This window comes from Pleurodeles waltl, chromosome 10, assembly GCF_031143425.1.
Source record: "Pleurodeles waltl isolate 20211129_DDA chromosome 10, aPleWal1.hap1.20221129, whole genome shotgun sequence".
Taxonomy (NCBI): domain Eukaryota; kingdom Metazoa; phylum Chordata; class Amphibia; order Caudata; family Salamandridae; genus Pleurodeles; species Pleurodeles waltl.
In genome coordinates, this window is record NC_090449.1 from 10,796,869 (window position 1) to 10,820,646 (window position 23,778).

The following is a 23,778-nucleotide window of genomic DNA, read 5'->3' on the forward strand; positions in this document are numbered from 1 at the left end:
ATGTTCGAGGCACTCTGCAGTGTCTACAGAGCCTACAAAGTAAAGGACCGCTATAATGCACGTTACATTGCAATACAAACAAAACAGGATACTACGCTGCAGGTTTTCACCGTAGAACTTCATACCACCTTATTTTAGAAATCCAGAGGAGGTAATGCTTTCCCTGTACAAGCCGCTAGAACTCACTTCCCGCGAAGCATCGAAGCCTCCAGGAGCATTTACACTTCAGAAGACAGGTGAAAACATGGCATATTCCATGATAACAGAATCAACCCACAACCCTGGGTGGGAGAGAACCTGGAACAATAATGTATCTCACCCGCACAATGTACAGTACACAGATATGGAACAGCCTGACCAGCACGCAAACACTTTAAGAAGTTTCTGTTTCCAGGTAAGTTATGATGCACTGACCTGTGCCTAGCCTGGTATTTTCTATACTAATGTATATTCTTGTGGAACCCTCCTAGATCTCAGTATACTAACCCTGTAACAACCAGCATTGCATCTAATTGTAGCTCAAACTGACTGCATATAAATTCCCTTACACCGGTTGGCTCTCTCGCAGTCACATAAAACTGGAACACTACAGGTCAGGTCTCTCACCCACTACAGTACAAGTCCACAGCAATAAACCATCAACTGAACAGGCATGAAGACTGAAGCGGTCTGCTGCCTGCCACTGACCACTGACCACTGGAGGACTCTAATTTAGTCCGTCACTGAAGGTCTCGACAGACTGTGAGCACTTCTTGAGTTTTTACAATTACATTCATATAAGGGACGATTGTAGCAAAGTCCATCCCAGCAGAACTGCTGACCATCTCTCCCTCCAAGGGCCAGATCTCTCCCTCCAACCTACACCTGCTGTAAGGAAATGCCTCCTTGGCATGGTTACCCCCTAACTTTTTGCCTTTGCTGATGCTAAGTTATAATTTTAAAATGTGCTGGGACCCTGGTAACCAGGCCCCAGCACCAGTGTTCTTTCCCTAAAACTGTACCTTTGTCTCCACAATTGGCACAACCCTGGCACTTAGGTAAGTCCCTTGTAACTGGTATCTCTGGTACCAAGGGCCCTGATGCCAGGGAAGGTCTCTAAGGGCTGCAGCATGTCTTAAGCCACCCTGGGGACCCCTCACTCAGCACATGCACACTGCCTCACAGCTTGTGTGTGCTGGTGGGGAGAAAATGACTAAGTCGACATGGCACTCCCCTCAGAGTGCCATGCCAACCTCACACTGCCTGTGGCATAGGTAAGTCACCCCTCTAGCAGGCCTTACAGCCCTAACACAGGGTGCACTATAGCACAGGTGAGGACATATGTGCATGAGCACTATGCCCCTACAGTGTCTAAGCAAAACCTTAGACATTGTAAGTGCAGGGTAGCCATAAAAGTATATGGTCTGGGAGTTTGTCAAACACAAACTCCACAGTTCCATAATGGCTACACTGAAAACTGGGAAGTTTTGTATCAAACTTCTCAGCACAATAATGCACACTGAGGCCAGTGTGCAATTTATTGTAACATACACTCAGAGGGCATCTTAGAGATGTCCCCTGAATACCTAACTGACTTCTAGTGTAGGCTGACCAGTTCCTGCCAGCCTGTCACAACCAGACGTGTTTCTGGCCACATGGGGAGAGTGCCTTTGTCACACTGTGGCTAGTAACAAAGCCTGTACTGGGTGGAGGTGCTTCTCACCTCCCCCTGCAGGAACTGTAACACCTGGTGGTGAGCCTCAAAAGCTCACCCCTTTTGTTACAATGCCCCAGGGCATCCCAGCTAGTGGAGATGCCCGCCCCTCTGGCCACTGCCGCCACTTTTGGCAGCAAGGTTAGAGGAGATAATGAGAAAAACATGGAGGAGTCACCCACCAGTCAGGACAGCCCCTAAGGTGTCCTGAGCTGAGGTGACCCCTGCCTTGAGAACTCCTCCATCTTGAGTTTGGAGGATTCCCCCAATAGGATTAGGGATGTGCCCACCTCCCCACAGGGAGGCGGCACAAAGAGGGTGTAGCCACCCTCAAGGACAGTTGCCCTTGGCTACTGCCCCCCAGACCTATCCACACCCCTAAATTCAGTATTTAGGGGCTCCCCAGATCCCAGGAAATCAGATTCCTGCAACCTGAAGAAACAAGAAGGACTGCTGACCTGCAAGCCTGCAGAGAAGGAGGAAGACGACAACTGCTTTGGCCCCAGCCCTACCGGCCTGTCTCCAACTTCGAAAACCTGCTCCAGCAATGCATCCGACAGGGACCAGCGACCTCTGACGCCTCAGAGGACTGCCCTGGACTAAAGGACCAAGAAACTCCAGTGAACAGCGGCCCTGTTCAAAACCAGCTACTTCTTTGCAACAAAGAAGCAACTTTCAAAGACTGCACGTTTCCCGCCGGAAGCGTGAGACTTCACACTCTGCACCCGACACCCCCGGCTCGAGATCCAGAGAACAAACACCTCAGGGAGGACTCCCCGGCGACTGCAAGCCTGTGAGTAACCAGAGACGACCCACCTGGGTCCCCACAGCGACGCCTGCAGAGAGAATCCAGAGGCTCCCCCTGATCACGACTGCCTGTAACAAGGGACCCGACCCCTGGAACCAACACAGCACCCGCAGCCCCCAGGACCTGAAGAAACCGAACTTCGACGCAGCAATGACCCCCAGGCGACCCTCTGCCTAGCCCACATGGTGGCTGTCCCGAGAAGCTCCCCCTGTGCCTGCCTGCACCGCTAGAGCAACCCCCGGGTCCCTTCATTGTTTCCTACCTGAAACCCGACGCCTGCTTTGCACACTGCACCCGGCCGCCCCTGTGCCGATGAGGGTGTGTTTTGTGTGCCTACTTGTGTCCCCCACAGTGCTCTACAAACCCCCCCTGGTCTACTCCCCAAGGACGCAGGTACTTACCTGCTGGCAGACTGGAACCTGTTCCCCATAGGCACCTATGTGTTTTGGGCACCTCTTTGACCTCTGCACCTGACCGGCCCTGAGCTGCTGGTGTGGTAACTTTAGGGTTGCCTTGAACCCCCAACGGTGGGCTATGCCCCAAAACTGAGACTTGTAAGTGTTTTTACTTACCTCCTAATCTAACCTTTACTTACCTCCCCCAGGAACTGTTGATTTTTGCAGTGTCCACTTTGAAAATAGCTTATTGCCATTTTTACAAAGACTGTACATGATATTGTTTTCATTCAAAGTTCCTAAAGTATCTAAGTGAAGTACCTTACATTCAAAGTGTTTACTGTAAATCTTGAACCTGTGGTTCTTAAAATAAACTAAGAAAATATATTTTTCAATATAAAAACCTATTGGCCTGGAGTAAGTCTTTTGAGTGTGTGTTCCTCATTTATTGCCTGTGTGTGTACAACAAATGCTTAACACTACCCTCTGATAAGCCTACTGCTCGACCACACTACCACAAAATAGAGCATTAGAATTATCTCTTTTTGCCACTATCTTACCTCTAAGGGGAACCCTTGGACTCTGAGCACACTATTTCTTACTTTGAAATAGTGTATCCAGAGCCAACTTCCTACACCTGCTCAGGAGCAAAAACATAAACAAACATTTCAGATTGGACAGTCTTTGTGCTGTAACCAACTTAGTGAGCTATGGCCATAAAAATACCAAAAGAGCAGATCAAACCCACAATTTACACAAAACCATAAACTGAACTCCTATCTGTTTCACTCATTCACCGTTCACACTGCTAAGCCCTGAGTCTCATAAAACGATAAACACACCTCAGTGGTCATCACGCACGACATGGAAACACTCCCCACATAGGATCAAAAAATAAAGACAGCACCGTTGCAACCACCCACCCTACACTGTGTGGCATGCTCCCCGTGTAGGCAAGTGTCAAAGCTCCCAATTAGGGGTAGTAGGCACTATATATATATATATATATATATATATATATATATATATATATATATATATATATATATATATATATATGTTACACTGCAATGCCATATTAATTTAATGGATACAGGGGCACCCACACTTGGGATCCTGTTGAGGGTTTAGGGGTATAAGCAGCCATATATGAAATAATACCACTCCCATGGAAATATTAGTATTCTAATGATGTGCAAATCAGTGCTTAGGGGAATCCCTTGAAGTTAAGTCATGAGACCGCCAAACTCGCAGTGGCGGTCAGACCCCCATGGCTCTGGCAGTCTGACCACCAAATTACGACTTTGGCAGTCGGACTGGCAAAGGACCACTGTCCCCGCTGAGAACATGGTTCCCGACAACATGACGGAGTCGGAGCTTGCAATCAGCCATGGCGGTGCTGAAGTCAGCGCTGCCTGATTGATTACAACCCCTCTTCTCACCTACCTTTTCATGGCACGGAGCCTGCCATGAAAAGGCTGGCAGAAAGGAAGTGCCCGGGGCCACAGGGGGCCCTTGCACAGCCCATGACCATGTCAATAGCAGTGCAGGGCCCCCACTGCCCAGCACCCTCGGAACGCGCACTGTCTGCTTTGCGGACAGTGCGCGTTCCGAGGGTGCTGGAGTGTTAGGGGCTCCCTTAAATGAGCAGAGACCATTATCCTAACACTGTTCCTGGCGGTCAGCAGGGCGGGAATGCGTATTACAATGTTCCCGCAGGTCAGCCCGCAGGGAACATTGTAATACACTTGGGTGGAACGTCACTGCATTGGTGGTAGCGTCCTCCCAGAGAGTTTCGCAGTCCCGTGGTGGGACCGCCAAACTCGTAATGAGGCCCTTTGTTTTTTTTATGTTTTTATTTTTTTAAATAAAGGCAGATAGAGAAAATGTTTTTCATCTTGGAAGCTAGCTTGACCCTGTTTTCTCCTTGTCCTGTGGTTTCTCAGAAGAATTCCACCTGAAGGCAGGAGTGTGGCTGCGAAGGAACCTGTTGAGATCAAACACTACAGAGGAACCTGGGACCTCATTCAGTCATGTCAGAGCTAACTTCAGTACTTTGGATCTCAAGATGCTGTTTGTAGATGTGTGAGGTTTTAGTCCTCCATTTGACAGTCTTCTGACAGGAGCTCCTGTTCTTTCAGCTTTGTGTTGGCAGGCCTTGTTTCTTCCAGACGCTGTTGATAGCAGCTTCTGTACCACTACATACGCCTTCTCAGGTTGTTTCTTCAGGTCTGCTATCATGACGATGAAGCCCAGACTGATATTGATGAATAGGTGAGCGTCCTCACAGATAAAGTATTAGGGAACCTGTGGCTTTGTTTCTTGGGCAGGTGTAGGAATGAACTGCAGAAGAGACATCCGGGCTCCTCTTGTCCTTTTAGTGTAGCTTCTGAATATCCACCATGTTAAGTACTGCCCAATTTAAACCATCGGTATGACCATCTGCTTGTGGATGGTGGCGAGTGGCCTTGCTCAGCTTCACCCACAGCTTTCATGAGACGGCTCTGACAGTCCCCACCCTGATCTGCTACACAGAGAGACCGAAGACCTTTGGCAAAAGGACTTTGATCACATCAATCCAATTCTACCAAAATATCTAGTCAACCTCCACTTACACTAACTGCCCAATATCAACTACCAATGTACTGTTGTCAAGGCAACGAGATGTGGAGTTACAAACAATCAATCCTTTCCTACATATGCAGCCCTTTATGATATGTTGGAAGTTGATATTGAGGAGTCCATATTAGTGCCAATCAATGGTATTGACCTTGATATTTTTACATATGACCCAGTGGATGCGTTCGGGTGCTTGCAGGGGAACGGCTGGGATGAACTGATGAAGAGCTATGTGATCACTGATATGTTTGACACACTGCAAGATTTGGTTGTGTGCATTTGTGTCCTCAAACTGGAATTGCACTTGTTTGCTGGTGAGACAATGGTTAGAGGGAGCCAGTCCGGAAAGGGCCAGATCCAAATCGGGTGGGAGAAGGTACCCTGCCCGGAGAACAGGATGTGACGCTGCCTGTAGGACAGTGTCAGATGGTCAGGTCTCCTGCAGAAGATCCTTCTGGGGGCTGCAGGAAGCAACACTCTGCCTGGAAGCGTCCTGGTTCCTGGTTAACAAGTCCCTGGGCACAATGGGCAACAGGCCCCAATTTACTTTGGCTATGTTCATCTCAAGCCTAACACAGCGCCAGGTCCCCCTGCATGCAGCAGATATAGTTACCTGCTGAACAAGCTTCCTTGTTTCATAGATCAGAGGAGCCTGCCTCTCCTGGAAGCTGAGGTGCCATTAAGCGTCAATGTACTGGGGAATCAGTTGTGTCTGCATTCCCATCAACGGGGATCACCTTACATGGAACATTGTGGTACGTGGGTGATCACCTGTACATTCCCACTGTGATCAGCAAGGGATCGCCTGTACATGACCACTGTACATGACCACTGTGATCAGCAAGGGATCACCTGTACATGACCACGGTGATCAGCAAGTGATCACCTGTATATGACTGCTGTGATCAGCAAGGGATAACATCACCTGGGATCACCTGCACATTACCACTGTGATCAGCAAGGGATCACTTGTACATGGACCACCGTGATCAGTGAGGGATCACCTATACTTGGACACTGTAATCAACGAGGGATAACATCACCTGTACATGACCACTGTGATCAGCAAGGGATCACTTGTACATGAAACACTGTGATCAGCGAGGGATCACCTGGAATCACCGGTAAATGTAGCACTGTGATCATCGTGGGATCACCTGTACATGGAACACTGTTATCAGCAATGGATCACCTGTGCATTGTTTCAAGCCGTGGCTGCCAGGTGCGAGAAGCAGCGTCCTCTGCTGTTGGCTTGACAGCTCCGTGGGGTGTCTGTGAGGTAGAGGGAAGCTGATCGGAGGTGTCTGGTCGGTTGGTGGAAGGCCAGGCGTTTGTTGATGTATGCTGGTCCTTCGTTGTGCACGCCTTGTAGGGTCAGCATCTCTTCTGAATCGGGAGCCAGTGCCGTTTCTTGAGATGCGGTGTGATGTGGGCCCTTCTGGGGAGGTCGAGTAGGAGTCTTGCTGGTTTCTTGCATGTGTTTGAGTGAAAGGACTGAGGGTCTGTGAGGCCTTGTGTGAGGAGGAGGGATGATGGCTTGTGCCCTGAGTAGGCAGCCGTGACTTTGCACAAGTTTCTGTACTTACATGTTCTGAGAGATGTTTCCTGATGCTTTGTGCTGGGAGATCAGAGCAGGATTACTGCATCATTAGACAACAAATGCACTCAGAATGTGCACGTGATGAATTCAAGCCAGGGTGTTTTTTGCTGATAAATGGTGCGTTTCTGGTCTCAATCAAGTTGTGTCTGAAAAGGAGAGGAATGCGGAAACTTGTAAACACACATGACAGGCTGCGGCTCTGCTGCCAGGACTGTCTGAGCTTTCCTAAAATAGCTCCTACTTGAGTAGGGTGTGGACCTGGGGCCAGTGCAAGGGGTGTTGGGGGCACTGCAAAAATAAGAGTGCAGTGCAACACCCCGACATTCAATGTACAATATATAACAGTGCAACACCTCAACTTTCAATGTACAATATAGAAATCACACTCAGTGCAGCACCCCAGCATTCAATGTACACTATACGAATAACACTCAACTCAACATTCAATGTACACTATACAAATAACACTCAACTCAACACCCCAACATTCAATGTACACTATACAAATAACACTCAACTCAACACCCCAACATTCAATGTACGCTATACAAATAACACTCAACTCAACACCCCAACATTCAATGTACACTATACAAATAACACTCAACTCAACACCCCAACATTCAATGTACGCTATACAAATAACACTCAACTCAACACCCCAACATTCAATGTACACTATACAAATAACACTCAACTCAACACCCCAACATTCAATGTACAATATATAACTAACAGTGCAACACCCCAACTTTCAATGTACGCTATACAAATAACACTCAATGCAGCACCCCAACACTCAATGTACGCTATACAAATAACACTCAATGCAGCACCCCGACATTCAATGTACGCTATACAAATAACACTCAGTGCAGCACTCCAATATTCAATGTACACTATACAAATAGCACTCAGTGCAGCACCCCAACATTCAATGTACGCTATACAAATAACACTCAGTGCACCACCCCGACATTCAATGTACGCTATACAAATAACACTCAGTGCAGCGTCCCAACATTCAATGTACACTATACAAATAACACTCAATGCAGCACCCCGACATTCAATGTACGCTATACAAATAACACTCAGTGCAGCGCCCCAACATTCAATGTACACTATACAAATAACACTCAGTGCAGCACCCCAAAATTCAATGTACGCTATACAAATAACACTCAGTGCAGCACTCCAACATTCAATGTACGCTATACAAATAACACTCAGTGGAACACCCCAACATTCAATGCACGCTATACAAATAACACTCAGTGCAGCACCCCGACATTCAATGTACAATATATAACAGTGCAACACCTCAACTTTCAATGTACAATATAGAAATCACACTCAGTGCAGCACCCCACCATTCAATGTACACTATACAAATAACACTCAACTCAACACCCCAACATTCAATGTACAATATATAACTAACAGTGCAACACCCCAACTTTCAATGTACGCTATACAAATAACACTCAATGCAGCACCCCGACATTCAATGTACACTATACAAATAACACTCAGTGCAGCGCCCCAACATTCAATGTACACTATACAAATAACACTCAGTGCAGCACCCCAACATTCAATGTACGCTATACAAATAACACTCAGTGCAACACCCCAACTTTCAATGTACGCTATACAAATCACACTCAGTGGAACACCCCAACATTCAATGCACGCTATACAAATAACACTCGGTGGAACACCCCAACATTCAATGCACGCTATACAAATAACACTCAGTGCAGCACCCCAACATTCAATGTACACTATACAAATAACACTCAATGCAGCACCCCGACATTCAATGTACACTATACAAATAACACTCAGTGCAGCGCCCCAACACTCAATGTACACTATACAAATAACACTCAATGCAGCACCCCGACACTCAATGTACGCTATACAAATAACACTCAATGCAGCACCCCGACATTCAATGTACGCTATACAAATAACACTCAGTGCAGCACTCCAACATTCAATGTACACTATACAAATAACACTCAGTGCAGCACCCCGACATTCAATGTACGCTATACAAATAACACTCAGTGCAGCACCCCGACATTCAATGTACGCTATACAAATAACACTCAGTGCAGCGCCCCGACATTCAATGTACACTATACAAATAACACTCAATGCAGCACCCCGACATGCAATGTACGCTATACAAATAACACTCAATGCAGCACCCCGACATTCAATGTACGCTATACAAATAACACTCAGTGCAGCGCCCCAACATTCAATGTACGCTATACAAATAACACTCAGTGCAGCACCCCAACATTCAATGTACGCTATACAAATAACACTCAGTGCAGCACTCCAACATTCAATGTACGCTATACAAATAACACTCAGTGGAACACCCCAACATTCAATGCACGCTATACAAATAACACTCAGTGCAGCACCCCGACATTCAATGTACAATATATAACAGTGCAACACCTCAACTTTCAATGTACAATATAGAAATCACACTCAGTGCAGCACCCCACCATTCAATGTACACTATACAAATAACACTCAACTCAACACCCCAACATTCAATGTACAATATATAACTAACAGTGCAACACCCCAACTTTCAATGTACGCTATACAAATAACACTCAATGCAGCACCCCGACATTCAATGTACACTATACAAATAACACTCAGTGCAGCGCCCCAACATTCAATGTACACTATACAAATAACACTCAGTGCAGCACCCCAACATTCAATGTACGCTATACAAATAACACTCAGTGCAACACCCCAACTTTCAATGTACGCTATACAAATCACACTCAGTGGAACACCCCAACATTCAATGCACGCTATACAAATAACACTCGGTGGAACACCCCAACATTCAATGCACGCTATACAAATAACACTAAGTGCAGCACCCCAACATTAAATGTACACTATACAAATAACACTCAATGCAGCACCCCGACATTCAATGTACACTATACAAATAACACTCAGTGCAGCGCCCCAACATTCAATGTACACTATACAAATAACACTCAATGCAGCACCCCAACACTCAATGTACGCTATACAAATAACACTCAATGCAGCACCCCGACATTCAATGTACGCTATACAAATAACACTCAGTGCAGCACTCCAACATTCAATGTACACTATACAAATAACACTCAGTGCAGCACCCCAACATTCAATGTACGCTATACAAATAACACTCAGTGCAGCACCCCGACATTCAATGTACGCTATACAAATAACACTCAGTGCAGCGCCCCGACATTCAATGTACACTATACAAATAACACTCAGTGCAGCACCCCACCATTCAATGTACGCTATACAAATAACACTCAGTGCAGCACCCCACCATTCAATGTACGCTATACAAATAACACTCAATGCAGCACCCCGACATTCAATGTACGCTATACAAATAACACTCAATGCAGCACCCCGACATTCAATGTACACTATACAAATAACACTCAGTGCAGCACCCCAACGTTCAATGTACACTATACAAATAACACTCAGTGCAGCACCCCAACGTTCAATGTACACTATACAAATAACACTCAGTGCAGCACCCCAACATTTAATGTACGCTATACAAATAACACTCAATGCAGCACCCCGACATTCAATGTACGCTATACAAATAACACTCAATGCAGCACCCCGACATTCAATGTACACTATACAAATAACACTCAGTGCAGGACCCCAACATTCAATGTACACTATACAAATAACACTCAGTGCAGCACCCCAACGTTCAATGTACACTATACAAATAATACTCAGTGCAGCACCCCACCGTTCAATGTACGCTATACAAATAACACTCAATGCAGCACCCCAACATTCAATGTACACTATACAAATAACACTCAGTGCAGCACCCCAACATTCAATGTACGCTATACAGCACCCCAACACTCAATGTACGCTATACAAATAACACTCAGTGCAGCACCCCAACATTCAATGTACGCTATACAAATAGCACTCAGTGCAGCACCCCAACGTTCAATGTACACTATACAAATAGCACTCAGTGCAGCACCCCAACACTCAATGTACTCTATACAAATAACACTCAGTGCAGCACCCCAACATCCAATGTACACTACACAAATAACAGTGCATACACCCCAACATTCAATGTACACTATACAAATAACACTCAGTGCAGCACCCCAACGTTCAATGTACACTATACAAATAATACTCAGTGCAGCACCCCACCGTTCAATGTACGCTATACAAATAACACTCAATGCAGCACCCCAACATTAAATGTACACTATACAAATAACACTCAGTGCAGCACCCCAACATTCAATGTACACTATACAAATAACACTCAGTGCAGCACCCCACCGTTCAATGTATAAGATACAAATAACGCTCAGTGCAGCACCCCGACATTCAATGTACACTATACAAATAACACTCAGTGCAGCACCCCACCATTCAATGTATAATATACAAATAACGCTCAGTGCAGCACCCCAACATTCAATGTACGCTATACAGATAACACTCAGTGCAGCACCCCAACATTCAATGTACGCTATACAAATAACACTCAGTGCAGCACCTCAACATTCAATGTACGCTATACAAATAACAGTGCAGCACCCCAACACTCAATGTACACTATACAAATACACTCAGTGCAGCACCCCAACATTTAATGTACACTATACAAATAACACTCAGTGCAGCACCCCACCATTCAATGTATAATATACAAATAACGCTCAGTGCAGCACCCCAACATTCAATGTACACTATACAAATAACACTCAGTGCAGCACCCCACCATTCAATGTACGCTATACAAATAACACTCAGTGCAGCACCCCACCATTCAATGTACCCTATACAAATAACACTCAGTGCAGCGCCCCAACCTTCAATGTACGCTATACAAATAACACTCAGTGCAGCACCCCAACGTTCAATGTACGCTATACAAATAACACTCAGTGCAGCACCCCAACGTTCAATGTACGCTATACAAATAACACTCAGTGCAGCACCCCGACATTCAATGTACACTATACAAATAACACTCAGTGCAGCACCCCGACATTCAATGTCCGCTATACAAATAACACTCAGTGCAGCACCCCACCATTCAATGTACGCTGTAGAAATAACACTCAGTGCAACACCCCAACATTCAATGTACACTATACAAATAACACTCAGTGCAGCACCCCAAAATTCAATATACGCTATACACATAACACTCAATGCAGCACCCCAACATTCAATGTACGCCATACAAATAACACTCAGTGCAACACCCCAACACTCAATGTACGTTATACACATAACACTCAATGCAGCACCCCAACATTCAATGTACGCCATACAAATAACACTCAATGCAGCACCCTAACATTCAATGTACGCTATACAAATAGCACTCAGTGCAGCACCCTAACATTCAATGTACGCCATACAAATAACACTCAGTGCAGCACCCCAACACTCAATGTACACTATACAAATAACACTCAGTGCAGCACCCCAACATTCAATGTACACTATACAAATCGCACTCAGTGCAGCACCCCAAAATTCAATGTACGCTGTACAAATAACACTCAGTGCAGCACCCCAACATTCAATGTACGCTATACAAATAACACTCAGTGCAGCACCCCGACATTCAATGTACGCTATACAAATAACACTCAGTGCAGCACCCCGACATACAATGTACATTATACCAATAACACTCAGTGCAGCACCCTGACATTCAATGTACACTATACAAATAACACTCAGTGCAGCACCCCGACATTCAATGTACACTATACAAATAACACTCAGTGCAGCACCCCGACATTCAATGTACGCTACACCAATAACACTCAGTGCAGCACCCCGACATTCAATGTACGCTACACAAATAACACTCAGTGCAGCACCCCGACATTTAATTTACACTATACAAATAACACTCAGTGCAGCACCCCACCATTCAATGTACAATATACAAATAACGCTCAGTGCAGCACCCCAACATTCAATGTACGCTATACACATAACGCTCAGTGCAGCACCCCAACATTCAATGTACGCTATACAAATAACACTCTGTGCAGCACCCCACCATTCAATGTACGCTATACAAATAACACTCAGTGCAGCACCACAACATTCAATGTACGCTATACAAATAACACTCAGTGCAGCACCCGAACACTCAATGTACGCTATACAAATAACACTCAGTGCAGTACCCCGACATTCAATGTACGCTACACAAATAACACTCAGTGCAGCACCCCAACACTCAATGTACGCTATACAAATAACACTCAATGCAGCACCCCAACATTCAATGTACGCTATACAAATAACACTCAATGCAACACCCCAACGTTCAATGTACGCTATACAAATAACACTCAATGCAACACCCCAACATTCAATGTACGCTATACAAATAACACTCAATGCAACACCCCAACGTTCAATGTACGCTATACAAATAACACTCAGTGCAGCACCCCACCGTTCAATGTACGCTATACAAATAACACTCAATGCAGCACCCCGACATTCAATGTACACTATACAAATAACACTCAGTGCAGCACCCCAACATTCAATGTACACTATACAAATAACACTCAGTGCAGCACCCCAACATTCAATGTACACTATACAAATAACACTCAGTGCAGCACCCCACCGTTCAATGTACGCTATACAAATAACACTCAATGCAGCACCCCGACATTCAATGTACGCTATACAAATAACACTCAGTGCAGCACCCCAACATTCAATGTACACTATACAAATAACACTCAGTGCAGCACCCTAACATTCAATGTACGCTATACAAATAACGCTCAGTGCAGCACCCCAACATTCAATGTACGCTATACAAATAACACTCAGTGCAGCACCCCAACATTTAATGTACGCTATACAAATAACGCTCAATGTACGCTATACAAATAACACTCAGTGCAGCACCCCACCATTCAATGTACGCTATACAAATAACACTCAATGCAGCACCCCGACATTCAATGTACACTACGCAAATAACACTCAGTGCAGCACCCCACCATTCAATGTACACTATACAAATAACACTCAGTGCAGCACCCCAACATTCAATGTACGCTATACAAATAACACTCAGTGCAGCACCCCAACATTCAATGTACACTATACAAATAACACTCAGTGCAGCACCCCACCATTCAATGTACGCTATACAAATAACACTCAATGCAGCACCCCGACATTCAATGTACACTATACAAATAACACTCAGCGCAGCACCCCAACATTCAATGTACACTATACAAATAACACTCAGTGCAGCACCCCAACATTCAATGTACGCTATACAAATAACACCCAGCGCAGCACCCCAACATTCAATGTACACTATACAAATAACACTCAGTGCAGCACCCCAACATTTAATGTACACTATACAAATAACACTCAGTGCAGCACCCCACCATTCAATGTATAATATACAAATAACGCTCAGTTCAGCACCCCAACATTCAATGTACGCTATACAGATAACACTCAGTGCAGCACCCCAACATTCAATGTACGCTATAGAAATAACATTCAGTGCAGCACCTCAACATTCAATGTACGCTATACAAATAACACTCAGTGCAGCACCCCAACACTCAATGTACACTATACAAATAACACTCAGTGCAGCACCCCAACATTTAATGTACACTATACAAATAACACTCAGTGCAGCACCCCACCATTCAATGTATAATATACAAATAACGCTGAGTGCAGCACCCCAACATTCAATGTACACTATACAAATAACACTCAGTGCAGCACCCCACCATTCAATGTACGCTATACAAATAACACTCAGTGCAGCACCCCACCATTCAATGTACCCTATACAAATAACACTCAGTGCAGCGCCCCAACCTTCAATGTACGCTATACAAATAACACTCAGTGCAGCACCCCAACATTCAATGTACGCTATACAAATAACACTCAATGCAACACCCCAACGTTCAATGTACGCTATACAAATTACACTCAGTGCAGCACCCCAACATTCAATGTACGCTATACAAATAACACTCAATGCAACACCCCAACGTTCAATGTACGCTATACAAATAACACTCAATGCAACACCCCAACGTTCAATGTACGCTATACAAATAACACTCAGTGCAGCACCCCGACATTCAATGTACACTATACAAATAATACTCAGTGCAGCACCCCGACATTCAAAGTACGCTATAGAAATAACACTCAGTGCAGCACCCCACCATTCAATGTACGCTGTAGAAATAACACTTAGTGCAACACCCCAACATTCAATGTACACTATACAAATAACACTCAGTGCAGCACCCCAAAATTCAATATACGCTATACACATAACACTCAATGCAGCACCCCAACATTCAATGTACGCCATACAAATAACACTCAGTGCAACACCCCAACACTCAATGTACGTTATACACATAACACTCAATGCAGCACCCCAACATTCAATGTACGCCATATAAATAACACTCAATGCAGCACCCTAACATTCAATGTACGCTATACAAATAGCACTCAGTGCAGCACCCCGACATTCAATGTACGCTATACAAATAACACTCAGTGCAGCACCCCGACATACAATGTACATTTTACCAATAACACTCAGTGCAGCACCCCGACATTCAATGTACACTATACAAATAACACTCAGTGCAGCACCCCGACATTCAATGTACACTATACAAATAACACTCAGTGCATCACCCCGACATTCAATGTACACTATACAAATAACACTCAGTGCAGCACCCCGACATTCAATGTACGCTACACAAATAACACTCAGTGCAGCACCCCGACATTTAATGTACACTATACAAATAACACTCAGTGGAGCACCCCACCATTCAATGTACAATGTAGAAATAACGCTCAGTGCAGCACCCCAACATTCAATGTACGCTATACACATAACGCTCAGTGCCGCACCACAACATTCAATGTACGCTATACAAATAACACTCAGTGCAGCACCACAACATTCAATGTACGCTATACAAATAACACTCAGTGCAGCACCCCAACACTCAATGTACGCTATACAAATAACACTCAGTGCAGCACCCGACATTCAATGTACGCTATACAAATAACACTCAGTGCAGCACCCCAACACTCAATGTACGCTATACAAATAACACTCAATGCAGCACCCCTACATTCAATGTACGCTATACAAATAACACTCAGTGCAGCGCCCCAACCTTCAATGTACGCTATACAAATAACACTCAATGCAACACCCCAACATTCAATGTACGCTATACAAATAACACTCAATGCAACACCCCAACGTTCAATGTACGCTATACAAATAACACTCAATGCAACACCCCAACGTTCAATGTACGCTATACAAATAACACTCAGTGGAGCACCCCAACGTTCAATGTACGCTATACAAATAATACTCAATGCAGCACCCCAACGTTCAATGTACGCTATACAAATAACACTCAGTGCAGCACCCCAACATTCAATGTACGCTATACAAATAACACTCAGTGCAGCGCCCCAACCTTCAATGTACGCTATACAAATAACACTCAATGCAGCACCCCAACATTCAATGTATGCTATACAAAAAACACGCAGTGCAGCACCCCAACACTCAATGTACGCTATACAAATAACACTCAGTGCAGCACCCCAACATTCAATGTACGCTATACAAATAGCACTCAGTGCAGCACCCCAACATTCAATGTACACTATACAAATAACACTCAGTGCAGCACCCCAACACTCAATGTACTCTATACAAATAACACTCAGTGCAGCACCCCAACATTCAATGTACACTACACAAATAACAGTGCATACACCCCAACATTCAATGTACACTGTACAGATAACAGTGCACACACCCCACCATTCAATTTATACTATACAGATGACAGCGCAGTGTGGGACTCTGACATTTAGGGCCTGATTACGACCTTGCCGGATATCCCCACCCGCCATTATACAAGTTCCATAGGATACAATTTAACTTCTAATTGGGGGGACGGGATATCTTTCACGTTTGTGACCGAGTATCCCATCTGCCAAGGTCGTAATCAGGCCCTTAGTGTACTCTTCGGTACACGGCTGCCAATTACTCAGGGTGAACTGATTTGTTTATCATCAGTTTCGTGTAAAGTGCTTCGGCAAAGGACGTCAGGGCACTTCACCAGACGCCAGAACTACTTTTTTGAAGTATTTAATTGAAGATGGATGGATAAAGGAAGTCAAGAGAGGGCCAGAAGCAGACAGTAAACAGGGTTTAGAGACATCTACAGGAGCAAGAGGCCCAGAACCTACTCAGACCAGCCTTCCAGGGGAAGAGGGAACGCAGCAACCCGGACCACAGAGAAAGCTGGACTGGATGCAGGGTTCTGTGTTCTGTGAATGATATTCTTATTGAAATGTTTTTCTTCACTCATGAAGCTGCTTGGTTTTTACACCATACTGTTACTGATGGGAGCCAGAATTTAAAGCCACCCACAGAACCTGCCCAAGTGCCCTGGGCCTGTTGTTTTCAGTTTGAAGACACCTCCCAGTGAAGCAAGTGCATTCACATGTGTGGGAGACACACTGCCCAGCAGGGGACGTCTTGTTACTTCCGGGTTAAGACTCAAAGAAACCTCTGGGGCTGGCAGCCCAGGTGTCCTTGGGGAAGCTGTGACCCTAGGTCTGTTGGTGGTTCTCTTCCCCCTAGACTTGAGAACCTGTGAGTGCACCGGGGAGGGGGACTGCATCTCTGTGACCTCCCCAGGGAAGCCCTAGATCTTGCTGGTCAAGGCTGAACTCAAAGCATACCTCACTGTTACTGGGCTGGAGGGTGACTGATGGCATGGAGGTGATCGACGCTTATGGGGCACAGACCCTTTTACCGGCACGCCTGGTGAGGAGGCAGCCTACTGCAGTTTTCAATAGCTTTGGATCTTAGGGCCATATGTACCAACACTTTTTCCCATAGACACAGAATGGGTAAAAACCTTTGCTACATCTGGCCCTTACTTTCTCCCATTGTGTGTATGCAGGTCCTATGTTATGTGCGTGTGTCTGCGTGTGTGTTTGACAGCATGTGTGCATGCACATGTGATTAGTGTTTAGTGCATTATCAAAAATGTGTATAGTGCCCTCTGTGTGTTTGTGCAGGTTGTAATTGTGTGCAGTGTCACCTGTGGTTTTATGATGAAATATTGACAGCAAAAATATCACTTAAAATATATCACCAACACAAATATCGACTTTACCTACTTCGCATGTAAAATCAAAAACATCAACAAAAATATTGAAGGCCACAGTATTGTTATTATATATTTTCTACTATACACTATGTTAACTTTAACACATATATTAACTATAAAAGTAATATTGCATTTTAAAAATATATGCTTCTAATATAAAAATACATACAAAATTTATAACATAAATTTAACAAAAAATACTTTTAAATAATTGCAAGAAATTAAAACAATGTTTAAAACAGTCAACAAAATTTGAATAATATTTATAATTACAAACACGGGATATTGACAAACTAAAAAATTATACAATAACAAAGTTGAAATAAAAAAACTTTTTAAAATTAAAACCAAAATATATATTAAGAGAATTGTTTTTAAAAACAGATAAAAATATAAAATTCGAAGGGTTAAATTCACTACTCCCATTCAAACCTAAAACACAGTAGGGAAAATATCGAACTTTAGTGGGGTCACTATTCATGCTCCAAACTGAGCAACAGCAACATTTTATCATTTATAAATATTATTAAAATCTAAAATACAAAAGTGACATATGAAATTATACATCAAATCATAATGAACAAATACATCAACCAACAACTTAAAAAATAGGTTTAAAATACTTACTACCCTATTACCCTAACATTCCAACAAACACAAAAACAAATTATTAGAAACATTTAAATAATTAACACAATCAATTATTTAATCTACAAATAAAAACTGCTATATGTTATTTTTTAAATGATAGCATGCTAAAGAATTGATTTGAGTTCCTTTTGTGAATGAAATGCAGTTCTTCTGTGTCTTTGTGCAACAGGACAGATTTCTTCATTGATATACAATTGTACTTTCATAGTTTTAGGTTTTCTTAACTCATGAAACCATGAAAGGAACCGATTTACTATATCACGATGAACATTCACATTTGTTTTCTTGTGGTTTATAGTAACTACGGATTAACCTTTACTTTTCAAGCGTGTTGATGCGGCCCATGTGTACACTTTAGTTTTCGATGGCGTTAGTCGTGGCAATGGAGATTCTTCATTAATTTTTTTCCTCTGGCATAATATTTATCGACACACCACTGCCAATGACGAAAGGTATTAAAAAACGTGTATATTCAGTGTAATATCAGGACAATGTTTGAGTGACTTTGGTGCTTTTTTGTGTCAACATTTCTTTGACTGGTATTTTTCTGCACGTGTGGCCAGTCCAACATGTGCCCATTTTAAACATAGACATTGCACAATCATCTTATTCGCTTTCACAGGATACTGGTACTGACAAACATTTTGACGATGATTTTGTTTGGTGTTGATTTGTCTCAACTGATATTGTTGCTTGGCCTTGTGGGTGTGCGTCTGTAGGAAAGTCACTCTTTTTGGCATGGTTACCCCCACTTTTTGCCTGTTTATCAGTGTGTTTAGACTATTTTCACTAGGCTCCTGCTAACCAGAACCCAAGTTATTGCGCTCTCTCTCCGCTAAATTTGGTTACTTTAATACCCTTTACGCCCCACAATTGGTATACTGATGTACCTCTGTAAGTCTCTAGTATATGGTACTTAGGTACCCAGGGCTTTGGTACACCAGGGGTCCCCCATGGGCAGCAGCATGTATTAAGCCACCCATGGGAGCCCATGCAAACTCTCTGTGGGTCTTCCATTGCAGCCTGTGGGAAAAGGTGCATTCACCTTTTCATTATAGATCACTACACCAGGTCACTCAGTGTAAGTCACCCCTATGTTAGGCTGTCCTAGCCCAAAGGGCAGGCTGCGAGTTCTTGTGTATGAGGACACCCCTGCATGAGCAGAGGTGCCCGTGCAAATTTCAGTTCCAAGGCGCTGGACTTCGTAAGTGCGGGTAAGCCATTTTACCCGTGTGCTGGACACAGGTCACTACCTATGGTCTAGGCAGTGGCGTAGCGTGGGGGGTGCAGGGGGGGCCGGCCGCACCGGGCGCAACATCTGGGGGGGGGGGCGCGCTCGCACTCGCGAGTGCTAAAATCCACGGGTTAGGGGGTGCAAATTACTTGCCTTGCCCCGGGTGCTGACAACCCACGCTACGCCACTGGGTCCAGGTACATAATGGTAACTCGGAATCTGGGCATGTTTGGTATCAAACATGTCGGAATCTAACCCCAGTACTGATGCCAGTATTGGTGGTATGATTCCATGCACTCTGGGGGCTCCTTAAAGGACCCCCCAGTATTGCTCCTACCCGTCTTTCAGGGTCTGCAGGCAGCCCCCGCTGCTGCAGCCCCTCAGACAGGTTTCTGGCCCCCTTCTGCTTGACCAGCTCAAGCAGGGGAGGGCAAAACAAAGGGTTTCCTGTGGGAGAGGAAGGCAACACCCTCTCCCTTGGAAATAGGTGTTACAGGGCTGGGGAGAGGTGAGAGCACGTTTGGTGCCCTCCTTGCATAATCTGTTTTGCACCAGTCAAGGGACCCCCGGTCCTGCTCTGATGTGAAAGCACGCAAAGGTAAGGGGAGTGACCACTCCATCACCACCCCAGGGTGGTGCACAAAGCTCCTCCAGGTGGCCACTTGGTTTTGCCATCTTGAAAACAAGATGTGCAGAGGCCCTGGGAGCATCTGGTTGGTCAGAACAGGTGACTGACATCAGTGACCCCCTCTGATAGGTGGCCACCCTGCAGTGTGACCATGTCATCTGTAAGGGCTATTTAGGGACTCCCTTGTGGGTTGGTCCCTAGATTTGGCGTGCAGGACTCCACCAGGACTCCTCTGCATTGAGCTCTTCTGATGCTGACCACCAGAACCGCTACTGGACTCTTCAGGAACCAAACAAGCTTATAACTCCCAAGACGACCTCGCGTTGCAGCATTGTTTCTCCGGTTTCTTCCAGCAATGGCAACATTTCCACGTCTGTGCATCCTCTTGGGTCAGCAAGACTTCAGCTGCACCAAAGAAGCAAGAAGGACTCTCCCTTGGAGTGAAGGAGTCACTCCCCTGCATCTGCAGGCACCTAAGGCAACAACATCTGGCTGCTGGGATCTGCTCTCCTCTGGAACTGTGCGGATCCTCAACACAGGTGGTGGTGCTGAGTGGTCATCTTGGTCCTCTCTGCCCTCTTTCCTACTTGGAAGACGGTGAGCCCTTGCCTTTCCTTGCAGGACAGTGCCCCTGTGCACTGCAACTCTTGCAGCAACCAAGGCTTGTTGGCTCCAGTTCTAAGGGATTTTCAGGCTCCAAGTAGCCCCAACCTCCAGCACTTCATCCTTGCAAAGACAGTCTCTCCTCTGCTGCTCCAGCAACGTGGGACTCTTCTCCAGGTGTGCTGACTGGGCCTCACTGCAACTTACTGCATCTGCTGCCAGTGGGTTTCCTGTGGGGGCTGCAATTGCTTCTGCTGACTCTCCTGTCTGCTGAGGGTCAGCCTGGACTCCCCTCCAATGGTCGAGTCCCCTGAACCTTGCTGGTCCTCCTCTTCTCTGCAAATCTTCTTTTACTTCCACTTGCATTTGCCAAGGCTTGTTGGTGGTACTCCTAAGTAGTGACCATCTGCGACCCGGCGACCAGCGTGGGACATCATTGGCTCAACTCCAAGGACCTCTCTGCAGGTCCTTGGCTCCACAGCTGATCTTCATCCTCCCCCGTCGACTTGGATCTTCAACCAGAGAAAGGTGGGTAGTGACTCGTGGCCCACCTGGACACTCCTGCATGGACTGGACTCTGTCCCTTTCTTTTGAAGGTCCTCCCCTTCCAGAATCTACTGTTGGGTTCCTCCGGACTGGTCCGGGTCTTGCCATCTTCCTTTTCCAAGTCCCCTTGTTAGTCTTAGGGAAGACCAGGTAAACTGCCTCTGCTCTCCTAGTCGCTGGGGGCCACCTAGGTACTCACTTTGGGGGTCTGTGTTCTCCCAGCTCTCTTCTAACTATTCCACATCCTTGGGTGGGGGGCTTCACTTTGCATTCCATTATTTTAGTATATGGTTTAGCCTCCTGTAGGGCCCTAGCTATTTTCTGCTATTTCTTGGCAATTCATGGTTTTCTATGCTAATTCCTAATACTTACCGTATATATATATATATATATATATATATATATATATATATATATATATATATATATATATGTAGTGTGTACTTACCTCCAGTTGGAGGACTGCCTATATGTAATCTAGTTCAGTGCTACCGTAATAAAGTACCTTTATTTTTGTAACAATTCCGGACAATATTCATATGGTGTGCAGATCACCGAAATCTGCTCTATATATTTTTATTTTTTATAAATGTATAAATACATGCTTCCACAATACACTTTACAATGTAAATAAACTGTGTAATGGAAATATATTAAATGATGTTTTGATGGTATTTACGGGTGGGCGAATCACTGGAACTCGCCAATATAAATAGATGTTGAAGACAATTCTGAATATATTTAATCTTTATATATTGCATAATAGTGTGCGAATCTCCGTCACTCGCCAAATGGTACCTCCACGATGGCCCCCACTACGTAGTACAAGACGTCTGACGTGAAGCGTTTGAGGATAAAGAAAGCTTCACTTATCTTCAAACGTTTGACAGTGGCTGGAGTTCCGCTTTGACTCCACATAGGCCAAACGTCGATTCTGCACTTCAACGACGACAGACGAGGCGCTACACACTAGCTGAATTACCCAAAGCAAGTGCTTCCATAGTGCCTGCCACAAGGGCTCAGCTCAAGGCGGTTGCAGAATTCTTACTAAATGAAGTTATACAATTATACGTCTTTGGCACAGAGAGCACTGGTAGGAGGAGCTTTGGTGAACAACTGGACTACACTTGTTGGTCGGCCCACTGCGGGGTATTTATTTATTTACATTTATGGAAGGTTTACAAAAACACAAACTATACATGTACATATAACATACAAGCACACATGTGTATATTACAGTAAAAATAATAGGAAACGGGTCAGCAATATACATTGAAGAATCCAAAATACAAGGCTTCTACCTCATTATCAGGATATGTCATTGAAATAAGAGGATGCTCGCCTAGTAAAGTGCCTAGCGCTTTGCAGCACTCAGTATGTGCCTAGTGCTTCGCAGCACTCAGTATGTGCCTAGTAAAGTGTCTAGCTCTTCGCAGTACTCAGTATGTGCCTAGTAAAGTGCTTAGCACTTCGCAGCACTCAGTATGTGTCTAGTAAAGTGTCTAGTGCTTCGCAGCACTTACTGTGTGCCTAGTAAAGTGTCTAGCGCTTCGCAGTATATGTCTAGTAAAGTGCCTAGTGCTTCACTGCACTCAATATGTGCCTAGTAAAGTGTCTAGCGCTTCGCAGTACTCAGTATGTGTCTAG

General features: G+C 44.8%; 2 protein-coding genes across 3 annotated transcripts in view; one reads left to right on the forward strand and one right to left on the reverse strand.

Moving 5' to 3' along the window:
- Window positions 1–23,778, reverse strand: part of LOC138260890 (uncharacterized) — a 97,990-nt gene that overhangs the window by 73,192 nt on the left and 1,020 nt on the right. The window lies entirely within an intron of this gene.
- The window catches only part of ITIH6 (inter-alpha-trypsin inhibitor heavy chain family member 6), a 160,020-nt gene that overhangs the window by 5,778 nt on the left and 130,464 nt on the right, over window positions 1–23,778 (forward strand). The gene's annotated exons all lie outside the window — the stretch shown is intronic.